The sequence below is a fragment of the Pelodiscus sinensis genome, chromosome 1 (assembly GCF_052426305.1).
Source record: "Pelodiscus sinensis isolate ZL-2025 chromosome 1, ASM5242630v1, whole genome shotgun sequence".
NCBI classification, from domain to species: Eukaryota; Metazoa; Chordata; order Testudines; family Trionychidae; genus Pelodiscus; species Pelodiscus sinensis.
In genome coordinates, this window is record NC_143052.1 from 108,075,199 (window position 1) to 108,091,407 (window position 16,209).

At 45.3% G+C, this 16,209-nt stretch overlaps 1 protein-coding gene across 2 annotated transcripts in view; it reads right to left on the minus strand.

Moving 5' to 3' along the window:
• The window catches only part of ETFBKMT (electron transfer flavoprotein subunit beta lysine methyltransferase), a 49,900-nt gene that overhangs the window by 32,604 nt on the left and 1,087 nt on the right, over positions 1-16,209 (minus strand). The window lies entirely within an intron of this gene.

Here is a 16,209-nt window from a genome sequence, read left to right on the forward strand (position 1 = left end):
ACGGGCACAGAGACCGACGCTTTGCTGTCCCTCGGCGAGGTTGGCAAGCAAGCAGGAAAAGCTGAGAACCGGCTGTCCAGGGGGGGTCCCTTTAAGCACGAGCCTCAGATAGCCTCAGACAGCAGCCACACAAAGCAACTGCTGACCTGATGCCCTGCCAGAACCGGTTTCAGCTGCCCTTAAATGCCCCCCTGCGTCCAATCAGTGTGGACGCGCTAGTTCGAACTAGCAAAACGCTAGTTCGAACTAGTTTTTAGTTCTAGATGCGCTAGTTCGAACTAGCTTAGTTCGAATTAACTAATTCGAACTAAGTTAGTTCGAACTAGCGCTGTAGTGTAGACGTACCCACAGGGAGAGAGGTAGATTTGTTGGAGGGTAGGGATAGGATCCAGAGTGACCTAGACAAATTGGAGGATTGGATCAAAAGGAATCTGATGAGGTTCAACAAAGACAAGTGCAGAAACGGAAGAATCCCAAGCACTGTTACAGGCTGGGGACTGACTGGCTAAGTAGCAGTTCAGTAGAAAAGGACTTGGGGATTACAGTGGATGAGAAGTTGGATATGAGTCAACAGTGTGCCCTTGTAGCCAAAAAAGCTAATGGCATATGAGGTTGCATTAGGAGGAGCAGATTCAGACAAGTGATTATTCCCCTTTATTCAGCCATGGTGAGGCCACATATGGCGTATTAGGTCCAGTGCTGGGCCCCCCACTATAGAAAGGATGTGGACCCATTGGAGAGGGTCCAGCGGAGGGCAACCAAAATGCTTAGAGGGCTGGAGCACATGACCAATGAAGAGAGGCTGAGGGATTTGGGTTTGTTTAGTCTGCAGAAGAGAAGAGTGAGGAGGGATTTGATAGCAGCCTTCAACTTCCTGAAGGGAAGTTCCAGAGAAGATGGAGTGAGGCTGTTCTCAGTGGTGACGGATGGCTCTATGAGTCTATGATTTAAGAGAGCCCGGGGCTCCTGGCCACTGTGGAAAGCAACCAGAGTCCTGGGTCCTTTTAACTGCTGTTGGAATACCATGAGGCAGGCTCCAGGCAACCCTGAAGGCTGGGGACGGGGCTTGCCGCAGTCTAGGTGGCACTGATGGCTGTCTGTCTAAGGCCCCGCCCCTTCTGCTCAAGGCTCTTGCCCCTTCCAGAAGCACAAAGCTGGCCTGGTGAGGCTGTCGGCTCCTCTGGCCATATGCCAGGAATTCAGTAGCTGCTGGGAAATGAAGCCATCTGCATTTGAGCATAGGTGGAAGGTGGCCTCCTTACTTCACCACCAGACCCCTCCACCCACTGCTGGCTCACTGCATCCCTTTTCTCTTCTCCCCCAAACCCTATGCCTTATTCTCACCTGGTCACCCACCCACTATAAGACTCTCCTGCCTGCTACTAGCTCACCACTTGCCTTCTTACCTCTAAAGAAAGACAGGAGTGTGGAGAAAGACTTACCAGGCAGCAGGTGGTAGAGGATTTAAGGAAGGTCAGAGCAGGGATGGGAGGGGGTGGGGCCAGCAAAGCCCAGGTATCCATTATGACATTATCTGATTATAATATGACCATAAAAACCATTGTTGATATGATACCACTGTATTATAGATGCAACAAAATCTTGTGCCAAGTAGGACACATGGCCAGAAAGGGTTAAACAATCCCAGGCCAAATGATGGGAAGTCAACTTGTAGAGGCATGTGAGAAAAGCATGTAAATGGTAATTAAGGCTGTTCAGTGCTAGTTAGGCTAGAACTTTGAAATGCAAATCTAATTTGTTAGAAATTAGAGGTAATACTAGTCATAATGTTTACTTATATCTTAGAGATGCTAACCATGTAAACAGACAGTTCCTGTCTATCACTGTATCTAGTGATTCAGAGATCAAAAGGGAATATTAACATTTAGATGAATCATCTGTGAAAGAAAATCATTGTCTCTTTCAAGTTTGTGATAAACCGCTTAATGCTAATTGCCATCATGTTTGGGAAACAGAAGGTTACATCAAAAGCCTGTTGTGTTCTCCTATGCCAAGAGGCTATTGCAACTGTATAAAGCCTCTTTGGACAGGATCCTTTTTCATCTCATACCTTCTTGGCTGCTCGTGGGGAAAGCTGCAAGCCATAAAGGATGAGATCCTGGTATCCTTATAATAAAATTGACTTAATAACCGCTCGTAAGTTGCCACATGAGTGGCCCTCTTTCATATCAGTGGGCTGCACAATTGTCATAACCAGGATCATTTCCCGGGAGAAGATAGTTTTGCTAACTGCACTTGTGTACCTAGAATTTCTGGTGTGTACTGATTGAACCATAGCAGCACTGTGGATTCAAAGGGAGCATATGGCTCTCAGAGTCAGTGTTGTGTGAAATCAGCATGCACCTCGCTTCCGGTGTCCTTGCTTTACCTGAGCAGCAGCAGCCTGTGACTATAGGCCAACTCGGCCATCGCCTAGGGCACTGCCTTCAACGAAGCGCCCGATGATGACGTCATTCCATTGACAGCTGTGCAGGCGGGGGTGCCGATCGTGCATTCTGCCTGGGGCGCCAGCTGCCGCAGCCTGCCTCAGGCCACTCCTGTACCTGGGTATGACTTTGGTAATACTGGTAGGAAAAAACCCTATGTGGATGGAAACCAGTGGAATCTAGCAATCTTGCACATGGGCAACAGTAAACAAAATGTCTCTCAGGCTGCATGTGGCCCGTAGACCACAGGTTGCCCACCACTGATGTATCTGGACCTCAAGAATTGAACTTGTGTCTGTATGTTTATTGATTTTTTTTCAACAACACTCTCTCTTTTCTAATACATTTTAGTCTAATTAATAAGAATTAGCTGTTGGGACAAAGTCTGAAATATTCATTGACCTGGGAAGTAATGAGTCTGATCCTTAGGGACTGGTAGAACTTTATCTGACTGGGTACAGTAAGAAAACTGCATAGTTTGGATTTCTGATTAACTAGGAAGGCAATATCAAAGCTGGTTTGGGAAATATAAATATTGGTTTAACCACCAGCTTTGAGGATTGGCCATCCCATTTCTTGTGGTGCACCCTAATTTTGGAGTTGGAAAATCAACAGAGGGGGCCATGGGCGGTATGATAACTGGCTTCCCTGGTACCTTGGTTATCACACCAGCATATTATACCTGCCACTACACACTGCCCGCCCAACTCCAAAATTATTTCCCACTGATCAGTAGTTGTCAGGCATTACAAACCATCTAGAGTGCAATCACTACTGACTTGTCGATGCATCTTGATTCTGGTATCTCTGCACTGGAGGGCTGCGTGCACAGATCTAGAAATGTGATCTTTCACATGCAAATGTTCTGCAGCCACTGTTTGTTGTCCTAAACTTGCACTACCTGCATCCCACCAGTAGGAGTTCATTTCTCAGGTCCAGAAACTCTCTTCTGCCATTTGTAGTTTCTCATGAAAACAAAATTCCAGATTCCTGTTCTATCTGAGTATGTCTATCAATACTTTCTCCTTGAAGATAGCTTCATCCTCTTCATTTTGGTCCTCATTGTTGCAGCACTTCCAGAAGCTCTGCACACACAGAAGAATCATGCTTCCTGTATCTGCAACATGCACAAGAACATGTGCATGAGATCTGTGGACTTCATGCTTCTGCCACAGATGGCCAACACACACATGCCATGTGAGTATGTGAGGGTTTTAAAAAAAAATGTAGAGAAAATGTGTGATGTGGAACATTCTGGGAACTCTACTACTAACTCTCAGAAATACCTGGATGAATCATCACAAAACACTACAAAAATGTCCTAAAAGGCACGCTGTGCTGGTTGGTGGTGGCATGTGGCATACACAGATGCCAGCACTCATGAGTATGTGCAGCACTCTTGCAGACAGCCAAGTATGCATGAGCTGAGTGATATACTCACTTTGGTAGCTATATGCTGCTGTACTGACAATCCAACTCTGAAATCAGGGCATGATTTAATTAATCCAGTACAGAAAGTGGAATGCAGTTTGAATTGCAACTGACAGTACATTAGGAGAACACTAACCAGCAGGTATTTCCAGGCTATTCCCCTATGGAATAAGAGTGGCTAGCCTGATGGATGTTAAATAATCATGCTGCTGGCCAACACACCATAGCTCTGATAGCAAGAGAAAGGGAAGTTGTGGTTTGTCTTGAAGTATGTTTTCAGGAAGGATTCGATGATATCCTTAAATTCTTGGGTGAACTGTGGTGTGGGGTCGTCTTTGAGTTCTCTGTAGAAAGTGGTGTCAGAGAGTTGTCAGTTGGCCTCATTAACACAGGAATCACAATCCCATTCCAAGGAACTTTCCACTTGATTTCCAAGATACACAAACAAGAGAACCCAGGCTGACTCATCAGACCTTGCCAGCCACCACAGCACTCTTACAGAGCGAATATCATTCAAGACTCAAACAAACAAACAAACAAAAACACCACACCACACACCAATCCTCAAACCACTCAGTGCACAAAGATTCAGCCTCTTCCAGGATACAACTGACTTCCTCCAGAAATTCCACACAACTTAATAACGTCCCTCAGAACACCATCCTTGCACCAAGGATGACACTTCCCTATTCACTAACAATATACCAACTTCCCTACACCTCTACAATGATGGCATCTCTGCCTGCATCAAATATCTATTAGACAATGGACAACACTGTGATATCCCCTCCAAACACATCACCAAAGTCATCCATTTCATCCTTACCCAGAGCAATTTTACATTAAAATACATATACTTTGCCCAAACCATGGGAAGAAACTAGGGATGTAAGAGTTTAAACACTTAACTGGTTAACCGGATGCTTATTGGTTCCTGTTACCATTTAAACTCTGCTAGGAAGTATGGGTGGGCAGTCGGGAGCCTGTGGAGCCTGTGACAACTGAGAGCCCACAACACAGAGACTGTGGCAGCCAGTAGCCTATGGGGCCAATGGCAGCAGCTGGGATCCCATATCTTGGAGTCTGCAGGGCTGGTGGTGGCAGCCAGGATCTCAGAACATGCAAGGTTACTGGTGGCAGCCAGGATCGTGGCAGCAGCCCAGAGCTGGTGAGGCCAACAGCAATCGACATTCCACAGCCCAGAGCTCTCAGAGCCAGTGGCGGTGGCAGCAACGCAAACCCATAGATGGTGAAGCCAACAGCAGATGGGATCCTGCAGCCTGTGGGACCAGCAGTGACCCAGAGTGGAGCCTGTGGTACCAGCAACAGCTGGGATCCCAAGGAGTCCACTTAACCATGTAACTGATAGAATTTCCATCAGTGACATGATTAATGTTGTTAAACATTTTTTACATCCCTAGAACAGACAAGGTTTCTAGGATGACTCCCCAGTAGGCCAAAGTCTTCATCATAGAATCATAGGACTGGAAGAGACTTCAGGAGGTCATCGAGTCCAGCCCCCTGCCGAAGGCAAGACCAACCCCAACTAAATCAACCCAGCCAGGGCTTTGTCAAGCCGAGACTTAAAAACCTCTATGGATGGAGATTCCACCACCTCCCTAGGTAACCCATTCCAGTGCTTCACCACCCTCCTAATGAAATAGTTTTTTCCTAATATCCAACCTAGACCTCCCCCACTGTAACTTGAGACCATTGCTCCTTGTTCTGCTATCCGTCACTACTGTGAACAGCCTTTCTCCATCCTCTTTGGAACCTCCCTTCAGGAAGCTGAAGGCTACTATCAAATCCCCCTCACTCTTCTCTTCTGCAGACTAAATAAATCCAAATCCCTTAGGGTATGTCTACACTACCCTCCTAGTTCGAACTAGGAGGGTAATGTAGGCATACCGCACTTGCAAATGAAGCCCGGGATTTGAATTTCCCGGGCTTCATTTGCATAAGCCGGGCGCCGCCATTTTTAAATCCCGGCTCGTTCGAACCCCGTGCCGCGCAGCTACACGCGGCACGGACTAGGTAGTTCGGACTAGGCTTCCTAGTCCGAACTACCGTTACTCCTCATTCCACAAGGATGAAGCCCGGGAAATTCAAATCCCGGGCTTCATTTGCAAGTGCGGTATGCCTACATTACCCTCCTAGTTCGAACTAGGAGGGTAGTGTAGACATACCCTCAGTCTCTCCTCATAGGTCATGTGCTCCAGCCCCTAATCATTTTGGTTGCCCTCCGCTGGACCCTCTCCAATGGGTCCACATCCTTTCTATAGTGGGGGGGCCCAGAACTGGACACAATACTCAAGATGTGGCCTCACCATGGCTGAATAAAGGGGAATAATCACTTCTCTAGATCTGTTGGCAGTGCTCCTCCTAATGCAACCTAATGCAACCATTAGCCTTCTTGACTGCAAGGACACACTGTTGACTCATATCCAGCTTCTCATCCACTGTAATCCCCAGGTCCTTTTCTGCAGAACTGCTATTTAGCCAGTCGGACCCCACCTTTAACAATGCTTGGGACTCTTCTGTCCCAAGTGCAGGACTTTACTCTTGTCCTTGTGGAACCTCATCAGATTCTTTTGACCCAATCCTCTAATGTGTCTAGGTCACTCTGGACCCTATCCCTGCCCTCCAGCGTATCTACCTCTCCCCCTAGCTTAGTGTCATCTGCAAACTTACTGAGGGTGCAATCCATCCCCTCATCCAGGTCATTAATAAAGATGTTGAACAAAACCGGTCCAAAAACAGATTCTTGGGGCACTCTGCTAGAAACCGACCACTAACGTGACATTGAGCCGTGGATCACTACCCGTTGGGCCCAACAGTCTAGCCAGCTTTCTATCCATCTTACAGTCCATTTATCTAATCCATACTCCCTTAACTTGCTGGCAAGAATACTGCGGGAGAACGTATCAAAAGCTTTGCTAAAGTCAAGGTATATCAAATCCACTGACTTTCCGTTATCCACAGAGCCAGTTACCTCATCATAGAAGCTAATCAGATGGATCAGGCATGACTTGCCCTTCATGAATCCATGATGACTATTCCTGATCACTTTCCCCTCTTCAAAGTGCTTCAAAATGGAAAAATGCACCACAAAACCAATTTTATGCCTGAGATACATTGATATGTTCATACTCTGAACAGGCAACCAAAACTTCCTCAGATTTTCATCACAACTTCAACAACCACCACTCTCCGTCAAATTCTCCTTAGAACACTCCCACATGGGCATCAGGTTCCTGAACACCACAATCATCTTCAACAATGGTACGCTACCAACAGTTGTACAAGAAACCCTCAGATCACAATACCTACCTCCACGGATCCAATAAGTAAACTCCCCTCCTCCCCCCGCCACCATGCACCAAGAAATGTGTAAGCCAGGTACTCAGATGAGACAGAATATACTCCAAGGAGAAAGGGATACACACCTTAACACACTTAAACCACATTCACTGAACAAGGACACTCCCCAGAGAAGTAAATCGCATTATATAATGGGTTACCCAAATACCCCAAGAGAACCTCCTTTAATATGTTAAAACACACACACACACACACATAACCTCTGACCCTAATCGTCACCTACCAGCCCATACTGGAACACATATGGTATCTAATGGAACATTTACCACACATACTCAGTGGGGACATATCTCCAGAGAAAGCTTTCCTGAACTTTCTATTCTAGCATTCAAACAGTCCTCTAACCTCACCAAACTCATCATCACAAGCAAGCTCCTGACAGACCAGGACACACTCAAAAGCACAACTCAAAGCACCACCAAACAATGCCATAACAACAAATACAAAATCTCCATCTCTCTACTGCAATGATGAGCCATACTCCTATAAGATACCTTTCAAGTTCCATGACTCCTACACATGCCTATCACTAGAGCCACAGGATGGTTTGGGGCAGCCACCCCAGGTCCTGCACTTTCATGGAGCCCAACAGCGGCCGTGTCAACCATCCTATGGAAAGGACCTAGATTACCTGGAAGTGTAGCATAGGGCAGCAACAGGGATTGCCCAGCCCCGCACTCACGGCAGTGACAGGAGCCAGAGCAGCCCTGGCAGCCTGCTCCACCTTACCACCCTCTCCAGCCCACTGTGCTCCACTTCTCAGCAGCAGTGGGAAGCAGCTTGCCCTGGCTCTATGGCGTTCTACTTCCTGCCACAGAGGAGAAGCAGAGCACAGCGGGTGGGGAGAGGGTGTAGCAGAGCAGGCTGCCAGGCTGCTCCAGCTCCTGCTGGTACAGTAAGTGCGAAGAGAATGGATGATCTCTGCTTCTGCCTCCCACCAGGCCCCTGGTAATCCTCCATCTTACATCACACATGGGAAGGGACAGAGTAGGGGAAGGAAGGGATGTGGTGGGGGCAGGACTTGGGAGAAGGAGGTGGAGGATGTAGAGGTGGGGGGCCAGGGCCTGCAGTGCGGGTGGAGGTGCACCTGGGTGTTTGCCCCAGCTCCCTCTAGGGACAGCCCTGGCTATCACAATTAGGGATGTAAAACTCCGGTCATTTGAAGAAGTGGGTTGTGCCCACGAAAGCTCATGATACCATCTACATGTTTTGTTAGTCTATAAAGTGCTACCAGACTATTTATTATTTTTAAGTTTATCCTTTTATTTAGTTAACCAGTTAAACATGTTTAACCAATTAAATGGGAACAGATGGGGGGGGAGGAGGAGTGGGGAGGAGCCGGCTCCAGGCCCCTTCCTCCCAGTTAACTGTAACCAGTAAGCATCAAGCGGTAAGGTTAACTTGTTAACCATTCACGTCCCTAATCACAATGTGGTGTACATCATTCTGTGCATTAAATACCCCAACAATAGCTAGGTGGATAAAACCTGACATACAATCAGTATACTCTCAGATGACATCACAAAAGAAAAGTATAAAAGACAAAAAAAAAGCCCTATCAGTGAACAACATGAGGACTACCAAGTCAGATAGAGTGATCATCCTCCATGGAAACTTTCACAACACCTTCAAAAGAGTTTATACTCACACACACAAAAAATTATTTTAAAGACTGAGAATTTATGTCTTTTTACAACCATCTGTAACCCACTAATTTTCCACCCAACTTCTTTTGTCCTATGACTGCAGAGGTGTTAAAGGCCACTTGACTTTGAATGCTCACTTACAAAAGTAAAGCTCCTGATACCATTTACATGTTGTGTTAGTCTTTAAGGTGCTACTAGTCCATTTGTTGTTGTTTACGTTTTTCCTGTTACAGATGAACTCTGCTACCCTTTTGAAGCTTTTGCACTTAAAATATGTGAGAGACAAGTTAGGTAAGGTAATATGTTTTATTGGATCAGCTTCTGTTGGTGAGAGAGACAAAGCTTCAGTCTTACATGGAACTCTTCTTCAGGTCTTACACTATGTGTTAATTGCCTATGCTGAACAACCTGAGACAGGCTGAGTGCTTTCCCTAGATCTGAAGATCTAGATAGAGACTAGGTGTTGAGGTTTCATACCAACAGAAGCTGATCCAATAAAAGCTATTACCTCATCCACCTTGTATCTCTAATATCCTGGAACCAACACAGCTGCAACAATTCTGCAAATAGCTGTGACAATAGAGTCAGAATAGGATCTAGGAGCTCCAGAAATCTTTAATCTCCCATGATTATCTCTAGGTTTATAACAGGGTTGTGAACATGGGTTCACCAATTATGAAACACAGAATAAAAAATGGCCTTCTGCCATTTTATTAAAAATATCATGTTGAATATTCATTCCAGTAAGTTGTTCAGAACTTTCATTCATCTCATTTTTGTGTATTTGCTATAGATTGTGGGATTCCTTAGCAAACCTCTTGTGCTTTTGTAACTGGGCTGTGTTGTATTGTAATGTAGCTGTCTTGCACTTCTCACTGAAATTGAAGTGTACCAGTGGGAAGCCTAATCACATTTTAGTTCAATTTGCATTAAGACAGAAGGCACTGAGGTGCCTTAGCTTAGGTCAGGAGAACTCCTGTGTGACTCACTGACTTATTTGCTGCATGCTTCTTCCACTAAATTCAGTGTTTGCAGGATTGAAATCTTCTTTGGGGATAGCTATACAGAAAGCTTAGCTATACATGAAAACTGGAATGAATTATTCCTTTGGAAAAAAAATAAATAAGAGGAGTTATCTATATTGAGTGGCCAAATTGTGTTAAACTTGAGTTTGGCCACAGCCAAATATAAACAGTCAGCACTTAAGTTTGGCGAAGAATACTCAATCACTTTGATAGTGCGGATACAACTCTACTCTATGACCTCGATCAGCAAAAATATACAGGTATTTGTTCCTGTGCCACAAGATGTCTGAGACTTTACTGCTTTGGATCTTTCCTGATTCTATGACAATGCTACACATGTCCTGAGGCCTTGATGTCAGAGATGTAAATGGTTATCTGTTTCCATACACTCATATGCTAGAAATATGCCATGGCAGTATGCTGCTAACAGAAAACACATGAGGGGTATGTCTACATGGCAGGCTTCTTGCACAAGAACTGTTTTGCGCAAGAACTCTTGCGCAAAAGGTCTTGCGCAAGAGCACATCCACACTGCCATGTGCTTTTGCGCAAGAGATGTGCTTTTGCACAAGAGTGTCCATGGCAGTGTGGACGCTCTCTTGCGCAAGAAAGCTTTGATGGCCATTTTAGCCATAGAAGTTTCTTGCACAGGGAACTCCTGTTGCCCATCCACATTGCCTTCTTGCGCAAGAGGGCTTATTCCTCGTGGGGAGAGGAATAACTCTTGTGCAAGAAACCCTCTTCTGATGCTTTACTGTAAATTTACTTGCACAAGAACATGCGTGCAATGTAGACACTCTGCAAGTTTTTGTGCAAGAACGGCCATTTCCAATCTATTATTTTCTAAAAGTGAATTTGCTTCATGCACTTTGCCAGCTCTGCTTCTCTTGCTATTTAATTTGTCTCTTCACACTTTTGCCTTTGTATTTTTCTGCTTCATCCTCCTCTCTGTGCCTAAAATAATCTCAGTCCTCGAATCCCTCCTTAAAAACACCCCACTCTTTTCAACTACCTCGCCTGTCAACTCCTACACTAGTGTGATTTATTTCATTTTCTTATTGTCAAATCTAAAAATCTGTTATTTCAACCTTTATGCACATTTATTTGCATCTTATTTTCTGTTAGTGTTGTCCCTCCATTTCTTCCCTTATGGCACTATCTAAATATTTAGATATAAATAATAAAGATTTTCAATGGAAAAAAAATCAGTGTGGCCTTCGTAGACGTTGAAATTTCTATACAGGAAATTTTGGACCAATGTGAGAAATTCAAGACTAGTATATCATTGGGAACAGGTGTCGTTCATTGAAGAATTCTGAGGCAAATTTAAGTGTGAGACAGTAAAGTCAGTCACTGACAAATATGTGCAATATATCCTTACAACAGAACATTATTTAAACCTTTCTCTGAAGCATTGGCCACTGGCAGAAGTAGGATGCAGGGACTGATAGAGCAACAGTCTAATTCGTTATGGCAAAACCTAAGAGGAAAAACTGAAAAGCAGTGTTAACATTTGACCCAATTTAAAATGACAGATTCTGAAAAGTAAGACTTTCTGTGAGATTAAGGAAAGTGCAAGTAATGAAAGCAAAAAACAGTAACAACTTGAAACTGCTGAGGCTTGTCCATTGCTAGCAGAAAACACAACTAACTAGCGAAACTAAACCTGTTCAGCCAAAATCTTCCCTTCTGATTTTCCACGAATGAGATAAGACACAGTTGTCACTACAAGGATGTGGATTAGGTGGGGGATGGTTCCATATTCTTTCCTAGGCTTGGTTCTCAATTGCCTTTCCTGCTTGTGTAGTCATTTATGCCCATGCAAAGTGAGGGTAAAATGCGACTAGTGATTTGATCATGTGGCACAGCCACTGTGCAAAGGAATAAATGACAACACATAGTGCAAGGCAATGGAGAGCCAGGCAGAGGGAAGAATACACAACAGAAAAGCTGGGCATAAAAAAAGCTCTTATCCCAAGATCTAAGGAAAAGCATCTGAGTTTAATTAGTGCTCTGCAAATTGCTAGCTGTTCTTTTTATGCTTGCTACTGTTTCTCATCAAAGATCTTTTTTAAAAAATTCAGACGCCTGTTAGGAGCCAGGTAAAGAACCAGGAGTAAATGATGCAAGAAAGCAACTTGCTGTGGTTAAACTAGACCAGCCTGGAGGGCAAGACTCAGACCGGATAAGAATAAATTACAAGGCAGAATTTGGACAAGAAAAATCCTGACCTGGGGGCTATATCACTACTGGTTAGTTCCCAGGAGCTTGACCCAGTGAAGAGCTTGTGAGGCAGACAGGTCTGCCAGGGTTATGAAGGATGAATTGAGTGATTTTGGTCAGAATGATGCTAGACCTGAGGATTCCTCTTTATTAAAAGAAGAAATGAAAACAGGAGTGAAACTCAGAAGGAAGTACCTGACTCTTCTATTGGTTATGTTGGAACTGTACCAGGGGTGGCCAACCTGTGGCTCCAGAGCCACATGCGGCTATTCGGAAGTTAATATGCGGCTCCTTGCATAGGTACCAAATCCAGGGCTGGAGCTACAGGTGCCAACTTTCCACTGGACAGGAGGGTGCTCACAGTTTGACCCCCAGCTCTGCCATAGGCCCTTTCCCCCTAGTATCCTGCCACTTCCCACCCTCTCCACTGAGCCTGTCATACCTATGCTTCCTCTCTCCAGTGTGTCTTACTGAGAAAGAGCTGATCATAGAGGGCAGGAGGAAAAGGAGAAGGTGGCACAAATGGGTGAGGCTGCCCGTGGGTGAGATGTGTTGAGAGTGGTGGTGGGGAGATGATCAGGGCTGGTGATGTATATTACTATTGCTCTTTGGCAATGCACATTGGTAAATTCTGGCTCCTTCTCAGGCTTAGGTTGGCCACCCCTGAACTATATGTACAACAGTGGGAGAAGTGCTGTGAAGGAGAGCGGACCCTAAAGGCAGATCAAGAAGAGTAAATGGTGACAGAAACCTGTATTTGTCAAGAGAATGGGGTTCTTGGATACTTAGGCTACATCTACACTGGCATGATTTTGCACAAGAACTCTTTTGTAGAAGAGTTCTTGTGCAAAAACTCTTCCAGAAGAGAGTATCTACACTGGCATGTGCCTTTGCACAAGAGATGTGCTTTTGCGCAAGAGCATCCTTGCCAGTGTAGATGCTCTCTTGCGCAAGAGAGCTCTGATGGCCATTTGAACCATAGGGCTTTCTTGTGCAAGAAATTCATGTTGCCTGTCTACACTGGCCTCTTGCGCAAGAACAGTTGCTCAAGAGAGCTTATTCCTGAGCGAGAGCATCATAGTTCTTGTGCAAGAAGCACTGATTTCACACATTAGAACATCAGTGTTCTTGCACAAGAACTCGCAGCCAGTGTAGACAGGCAGCAAGTTTTGGTGCAAAAGAGGCTGCTTTTGTGCAAGATCATACCAATGTAGACACAGCCTAATTACAGTTACATTTTTTAAAGGTTCTGTTTTATTCCTGGTTTAAAAAGTTAGAGCTTTTATTCATATAATTGAAATGTCTCTGTATATGCATGGTGTATTTGAATAAAAACGATTGCTCTGTGTAGGAGCTGGCTAAATCACAGTAATATATAATTGCCTCTTATGTAAGTGAGAAGTCATAACTGAAACGGTAAAGTTTGAGTGCTTCTTCTGGAGAGGACCTGATGCACATAGCTTTAAATATTTTGTGTGTACCTCTTTCCAACTATGTTATATCACACATTCATCTCCAGCAGAGAAGCCTGCACCCAAAGAACAAGAGAGTATTATCTTCATATAAGCCAGTTTCATTTGAATGGGAGTTAGGGCCTGAGTGAACTCTAGGCATGTGATCCAGAGCTGACTGGTCAAACAGAAGTAAGTTAATAAACAAGCCAAATTATGTAAAGTAGCCTAGCTGTGGGTGAGATGTAGGGAAAATAAAAAACCCACTCAGATGGTCCTACTTAGAACTGGCAGCAAGCCTACTAAACTCCATGCTGCAGTCAGAGAAATTACAAGCACATTAACAGATTTTTTTTTCCTGTTTACAGAAAAAAAAAGTAGCTTTAAAAGCAAAAAAGAGCAATCTGGAATACCCACCATTGAGATGTAATTTGGCACTGGGAGCATATGTAACTTGTGGTCACTAAGGCCAATGTGATTAGGGACGGCTTACAAAAACATTACAGAGCAGAAGCTTCAGAGGGGTAGCCGAGTTAGTCTGTAACAGGAAAAACTTAAAAAAACAACCAAATAGTCTAGTAGCACCTTAAAGACTAACAAAACATGTAGATGGTATCAGGAGCTTTTGTGGGCAAAACCCAATCTTCTTATTACAGAGCAGGAGAGTCTGCCTTTCTCCATTTCTCCCTCTGCATATGGCTCTGGTGCAATCCAGACTTGCAATACTAAGTCCAGTTTAAGATACTTCATTGTCAGAGAGAGACTGACTGCTAAACTCAAGAGAGTTCAGAGAAAAACTTAGCTAATTACAGGCCCTCCTCATTATAAGTCCGAGATCATTCCAAAACACTTGGGCTTACAGCAAAACAACTTAAAGCAGGGAATTTTTTTTCCTGTGGCTGACTTCCATTTAAGCAAATTGTGGGGAGTGTTTCACATGATTTATAGCCCGGAATGGGAGGACCTATAACACATCAGTTCCCACAAACGTCAGTGACTTCAGTGTGGAATGGATGTACACTGGGGCAACTTATAGTGGGGACACCCTGTATTAGATGGCTGGAGGAGATGATTTACAAGGAAGGATTAACATCTCTCAATGTTAATAGCTTTGCTAAGAGAAAATGGACTCTATAACTTTCAATTATTTATTGACTACAAACACCAAGATAGAAGAATATTTATGATGGTACAAGGACTATGAGTAATAATGGAATTGAATGAAAAAAACAAAGGTAAAGCTTTATGTTAAGTATTGGGAGAAACTTCCTTAGAAACAGACTGATTAGATGATGGAATAGTTGCCTAAGGCACATGGTGGAAGCCCAACATTTGGGATATTTTAAATTTCACACAATAAAACTCTAGAAAATATAGTATAGGAAGCAGTCCTGCAAGGATAAAGAGGATATACTACTTCAGTGGGTATTTTCCACCGCTAATGTGTTTGAATTTGAGAGTCCATCATCCAAAGTAAGTTAGCCAAACAAATGACCTTTCCAACATTTCAGCCATCATGTGATATTAAAACAAGGGGATTAAGGAAATGGGGAAAAAAACAGACCAAACTCATTCCTGAAACACATCAGAATGGCCATAAGCCTCACTGCTTTCACAGCCAAATATTAAACGTCTTCATTCTCACTCTTCTGCAATAACAACCCGAACAATGAAAACAAACCATAAGATTCCCTTCATTCAGATTCCAAAGGCAGATGCTCTGCTCTTGCAATTTGATGTACAGGCAGTCCCCAACTTACGCGGATCCGACTTATGTTGGATCCGCACTTACGAACGGGGCTTTCTCGCCCCGGAGGTCGAGGTAGCGGATTGCTACCTGCGAGCTCCGGGGCGAGAAAGCCCCGTTTGTAAGCTGCTCCGGTGCCCCTGGTCTGCTGGAGACCGTCTCCAGCAGACCAGGGGCACCGGGCGGGTTCCCGCACTTCTGAGGCTTTGCCAGAGCAAAGCCTCAGAAGCGCGGGAACCCACCCGCTGCTGCCGCTTGAGTCCCGGTGCCTGTGGTCTGCTGGGGACGGTCCCCAGCAGACCACAGGCACCGGGACTGAAGCCGCAGCCGCGGGGGGGAGGGTCCCGCGCCTCTGAGACTTTGCCAGAGCAAAGCCTCAGAGGCGCGGCACCCCGCTGCCGCTGCTGCTCTGCTCCCCGTGTCCCTGGTCTGCTGGGGGGGGGGGGCGCAGATAGTGTGCCCCCCCCAGCAGACCAGGCTTTTGTTTTGGACCCTGGAGCAGAGCAGCTGGGGCGCTGCGGATTGGTCCTGCAGCACCCGCTCTGGGCACTACTGGACCAACCCGGCAGCACCCCAGCTGCTCTGCCCCAGGTCCTGATTCAGCCGCTGCTGGTCAGTTTCAGCAGTGGCTGAATCAGGACGCCTGGGGCAGAGCAGCTGGGGTGCTGCTGGGTTGGTCCAGTAGCGCCGAGGAGCGGTGCTACTGGAGCAACCCAGCAGCACCCCAGCTGCTCTGCCCCAGGCGTCCCCAAGTCAGCCGCTGCTGAAACTGACCAGCGCTGACTACAGGAAGCCCGAGGCAGAGTTGCTCTGCCCCAGGCTTCCTGGAATCAGCGCTCATCAGTTTCAGCAGCAGCT